The sequence below is a fragment of the Monodon monoceros genome, unplaced genomic scaffold (assembly GCF_005190385.1).
Source record: "Monodon monoceros isolate NGI ecotype Baffin Bay Population unplaced genomic scaffold, NGI_Narwhal_1 Contig534_ctg1, whole genome shotgun sequence".
Lineage (NCBI taxonomy): Eukaryota > Metazoa > Chordata > Mammalia > Artiodactyla > Monodontidae > Monodon > Monodon monoceros.
The window spans coordinates 110,161-116,280 of record NW_021701183.1 but is presented as its reverse complement, the minus strand read 5'-3'; positions in this window follow the sequence as shown (position 1 = coordinate 116,280).

Sequence of the window (6,120 nt, the reverse complement as noted above, 5' to 3'; positions counted from 1 at the left end):
GAAGCATTAATGTTACTTTTTAGAGCTGCCTTTCCAGATTTTAAAATTTGAGCTTCAAAAGTGGCATACATTTTCACCACTCAGATCTCAAATAGAAAAAACATATATTGATATATTGTTTGAAATATTTAATTAACTTCATAAGACTAAACTTTTGTAAGTTTCCCTGGAAGGAATACAACACAGATGATTTAGAATTTAGGTAAACATTAAAGTATTTTTATTTGTTTGCATCTCTTTTTTTTTTTCTTTTTGGTCTCCTCCCCTTCCCTCTCCCTCTCTCTCTAAATGTTCCCTTGAGCTAAGTCTTCCACGTTAGAGAGGCTGAGTCTCCACAAGGGATGTAAAGCATGGCATTTTGAGAAAGGCTGCCTTTCTGGGTCCCATGGCCACTGACAGCATGATGAAAAGTTAATAGGCCAAATGCACTTGCCATTTACAGGTGTATGAACATTAATAGTGAATTATTTTCACAGTTGTCACTTGGTGCTCCAAGATACGCCCATTGTCACAACCTGTTTGTTTAGAAAGTTTAACCTCTTCAGAGTCAGAGCTTGAAATTTTGGTCAGTAGAGAGCAAGATTTTTAAATAACAAGGATTTAACAACTGAAACTTGAGAGATATTTCCGTAAAGCAGAGACAGAATACACAAAAAAATAGGACTGATCTACAAGAATCCTGGAGAAGTTTAGTGGACTGACTGACTTGACACAGCTTATGTATTACCCCCAAAGATCAGTCCCTGTTGGTGTACACTGATGTTATCAAACTTGCCTCATCATGGAGATCAGTTGGGTGGCTTGGCTTAAAAATACAGGTCTCAGGGCCTCCTGGAGAATCTAATTCAGGAAACTCAATTATTAACAAGAGTCCCAGGTGATTCTATTGATGCAGCAAGTGTGAGTCATACCGATTAGTCAATGCCTGCCATCGGCAGTACACTTCTCTCTACCTGGAACTTATTCCAGTACACCATGCCAAGTTCACTTCCTGAAATTCCTGACAGGCTTTAGAAAGGATTCTTCTCCCTGCTTATACCATAACACTGACACCTCCACTTATACACGCATGTAAGTTTTCCCTACTCTAGTGCAGTCTGCACAGTGCAAGCCCTGAAAATCTGTTTCTATAACCTAAGAAATGGCTCTCTGCTGTCCCAATTTTCACATGCCCATTCTTTCCTTTCATATAAAATACCACTTGCAGTAGGTTTTATTTGTTTAAGACTGTTTATTTTTTGTGCAGTAGTCAAATAGCATCGGCTTCTTGAAAACAAACACACATAATATTTTTTCAGGGCGACTCTTCTCTAAATGATGGTGCCAAGGTCCCACCTCCCATCTTATGTTTTCTCCAATTCAGCCTTTGGTTTCCAGCTTCATGAACAGGGAACACAGCAGGAGCTGTGGATCTCTAAGGATATTTTAGGACTACATATTCCCTTAGAAGACCTAGTCATATGCCCCTAACAAGCTGAAGAACTGTTCTTACTGTTACTATGTATCCAGCAAGAGGAATGGGGAACACTGTAGATGCTGCCAGCCTGTTCCACTGCTCTATTCATGTTGATTGATAAAGTTTCTCTCTTCCAGGCTCACCTGGAAAAATTAGTGTAGACTAATTTTAAATTTCTGAATATACTCTTAATGTATTTAATTTTTGGATCTTAGTTTAAATAAATAAAATGGTAAAGATATCAGTCATATTAAGGGCTCAGAAAGGAAGGTAGTTAAAACATCAGATATTGGGTGCTTCTTTTTTTATATACGAAAGCTTTGAAGATGCATATTTTATTTTGTTTTTTGTCTTCAACCTTTAACTCAGTGTAACTGTTTAAGCAAATAATATTGAGTTTTAATCCTCTGAATACAAGGAGAGAGTACTTTTTTCCTTCACACAGAGAAAAAAAAAGACCGAACCCCCCAGCACACACTGGCATCATTGTCAAAATACAAATTACACTCAGGAGGAAGGTTGCATGCACACAACAGTAATTATATTTGTTTTTCCCTTTAGACCTTTAGAAATACAAAATGGCTTTTATTTTCCTTTTCCAAAACCTTGTTCCAGAGTCATTTATCCATATGATAATGTTCAAGGAGGCTATTTAATTCTTGGATTCTTCATTCAGATGGAATATATTATAGATCTTCAAAAAATCGGGCTTCCCTTGTGGCGCAGTGGTTGAGAGTCTGCCTGCCGATGCAGGGGACACGGGTTCATGCCCCCGTCCGGGAAGATCCCACATGCCACAGAGCAGCCAGGCCCATGAGCCATGGCTGCTGAGCCTGTGCATCTGGAGCCTGTGCTCCGCAATGGGAGAGGCCACAGCAGTGAGAGGCCCGCGTACTGAAAAAAAAAAAAAAAAGTAAAAAAAATAATATATAGTTAAAGTTGAGGGAGACCTTCAAGATGGTGGAAGAGTAAGACATGGAGATCAACTTTCTCCCCATAAATACATCAGAAATACAGCTACATGTGGAACAACTCCTACAGAACACCTACTGAACGCTGGCAGAAAACCTCAGACTTCCCAAAAGGCAAGAAACTCCCCACATAACTGGGTAGGGCAAAAGAAAAAAGAAAAAACAGAAACAAAAGAATAGGGATGGGACCTGCACCTCGGGGAGGGAGCTGTGAAGGAGGAATAGCTTCCACACACTAGGAAGCCCCTTCACTGGTGGAGATGGGGGGTCACAGGGTGGGGGAATCTTCAGAGCCATGAAGGAGAGCGCAGCAATAGGGGTGCAGAGGGCAAAGTGGAGAGATTGCCTCACAGAGGATTGCTGCCAACCAGCACTCACCAGCCTGAGAGGCTTGTCTGCTCACCTGTCAGGAAGCTTGTCTGCTCACCCACCTCGGTGAATGGTGGCTGGGATCTGAGTCTCTGGCTTGGAGGTCGGATCCTAGGGAGAGGACTCGGGTTGGCTGTGTGAACACAGCCTGAAGGGGGCTAGTGTACCACAGCTAGCCGGGAGGGAGTCGGGAAAAAGTCTGAACCTGCCTAGGAGGCAAGAGAATATTATTTTGGGGTGTGTGAGGAGAGGGCATTCAGAGCACTGCCTAAACAAGCTCCAGAGATGGGCAAGAGTCACAGCTATCAGCACGGACCCCAGAGACAGGCATGAAACGCTAAGGCTGCTGCTGCAGCCACCAAGAAGCCTGAGTGCAAGCACAGGTCACTATCCACGCCTCCTATCCTGGGATCATGTGCAGCCCATCACTACCTGGGTCCTGTGATCCAAGGACAGCTTCCCTGGCAGAACACCTGGTGACCCTCAGGCTGTTGTGACATCATGCTGGCCTCTGCCACCGCAGGCTCAGCCCGCATTCTGTACTCCTTCCTCTTCCCTGACTGAGTGAGCCAGAGAACCCTAACAGCTGCTCCTTTAATCCCATCCTGTCTGGGCAGGAATAGACACCCTCAGGTGACCTACACACAGAGGTAGAGCCAATCCAAAATTGAACCCCAGGAGCTGTGCGAAAAAAGAAGAGAAAGGGAAATTTCTCCTAGCAGCCTCAGGAGCAGCGGATTAAATCTCCACAATCAACTTGATGTACCCTGCATCTATGGAATACGTGAATAGACAATGAATCATCCCAAAATTGAGGTAGTTAACTTTGGGAGCAACTGTAGACTTAGGGTTTGCTGCATATGACTAACTGGTTTCTGGTTTTATGTTTATCTTAGTTTAGTATTTAGAGTTTATTATCATTGGTAGATTTGTTTATTGATTTGGGTGTTCTCTTCCTTTTTTTTTAATATAGATATACATTTTTTTTTCCTTTTTCTCTTTTTGTGAGTGTTTATGGGCATGCTTCTTTGTGTGCTTTTGTCTGTATAGCTTTATTTTTACCATATGTCTTAGGGTTCTCTCTGTCCGTTTTTTTTTTCTTTTCTTTTTTAGTATAGTTTTTAGTGCTTGTTATCATTGGTGGATTTGATCTTTGGTTTGGTTTCTATTTTCTTTCTTTCTTCTTGCTTTCTTTATTATTACTTTTTAATTTTTAATAATTTCTTATTTTAATAACTTTATTTCTTTTTATTTTCTTTCTTTTTTTATTGCTCCTTTTTCTTCTGAGCCGTGTGGCTGACAAGTTCTTGGTGCTCCAGGCAGGTGTCATGCCTGTGTCTCTGAGGTGGGAGAGCAGAGTTCAGGGCAGTAGTTCACCAGAGACCTCCGGCTCCACATAATATCAAACTGCAGAAGCTCTCCCAGAGATCTCGATCTCAACACTAAGACCCAGCCCCACTCAACAACCAGGAATATAGAGTGCTGGACACCCAATACCAAGCAACTAGCAAGACAGGAGCACAACCCCACCCATTAGCACAGAGGCTGCCTAAAATCATAATAAGGCCACAGACGCCCCAAAACACACCACCAGACACAGTCCTGACCATCAGAAAGACAAGATCCAGCCTCACCCACCAGAATACTAGTCCCCTCCACCAGGAAGCCTACACAACCCACTGAACCAACCTTAGCCACTGGAGACAGACACCAAAAACAACAGGAACCTGCAGCCTGTGAAAAGGAGACCCCAGACACAGTAAGTTAAGCAAAACGAGAAGGCAGAGAAACACACAGCAGATGAAGGACCAAGGTAAAAACCCACCAGACCAAACAAATGAAGAGAAATAGGTAGACTACCTGAAAAATAATTCAGAGTAATGACACTAAAGATGATCCAAAATCTTGGAAATAGAATGGAGAAAATACAAGAAATGTTTAACAAGGACCTAGAAGAACTAAAAAGCAAACAAACAATGAGCAACAACAAAATAATTGAAATAAAATATTCTCTAGAAGGAATCAAGAGCAGAATAACTGAGGCAGAACAATGGATAAGTGACCTGGAAGATAAAGAAGTGGAAATAACTACTGCAGAGCAGAATAAAGAAAAAAATAATTAAAAGAATTGAGGACAGTCTTAGAGACCTCTGGGACAACATTAAACACACCAACATTCAAATTATAAGTGTCCCAGAAGAAGAAGAGAAAAAGAAAGGGACTGTAAAAACATTTGAAGAGATTACAATTGAAAACTTCACTAATATGGGAAAAGAAGTAGTCAATCAAGTCCAGGAAGTGCAGAGAGTCCTATACAGGATAAATACCAGGAGAAAAACACCAAGAAGCATACTAAACAAACTATCAAAAATTAAATACAAAGAAAAAATAATAAAAGCTGTAAGGAAAAACAACAAATAACATACAAGAGAATCCCCATAAGGTTAACAGCTGATCTTTCAGCAGAAACTCTGCAAGCCAGAAGGGAGAGGAAGGACATATTTAAAGTGATGAAGGAGAAAAACCTACAACCAAGATTACTCTACCCAGCAAGGATCTCATTCAGATTTGATGGAGAAATTAAAACTTTTACAGACAAGCAAAAGCTAAGAGAATTCAGTACCACCAAACCAGCTTTACAACAAATGCTAAAGGAACTTCTCTAGACAGGAAACACAAGATAAAAAAAGACCTACAATAATAAACTCAAAACAATTAAAGAAGACGGTAATAGGAACATACACATGAATAACTACCTTATATGTAAATGGATTAAATGCTCCAACTAAAAGACATAGACTGGCTGAATGGATACAAATATAAGACCTGTATATATGCTGTCTACAAGATACCCACTTCACACCTAGGACACATACAGACTGAAAGTGAGAGAATGGAAAAAGATATTCATTGCAAATGGAAATCAAAAGAAAGCTGGAGTAGCAATTCCCATATCAGAAAACATAGACTTTAAAATAAAGACTATTAAAAGAGAAAAAGAAGGACACTACATAATGATCAAGGGATTAATCCAAGAAGAAGATATAACAATTGTAAATATCTATGCACCCAACATAGGAGCACCCCAGTACACAAGGAATATGTAAACAGCCATAAAAGGTGAAATCGACAGTAACACAATAATAGTAGGGGACATTGACACCTCACATACACCAATGGACAGATCTTCCAAAATGAAAATAAATAAGGAAACACAAGCTTTAAATGATACATTAAACAAGATGGACTTGATTGATATTTATAGGACATTACATCCAAAAGAAACAGAATACACTTTCTTCTCAAGTGCTCATGGAACATTCT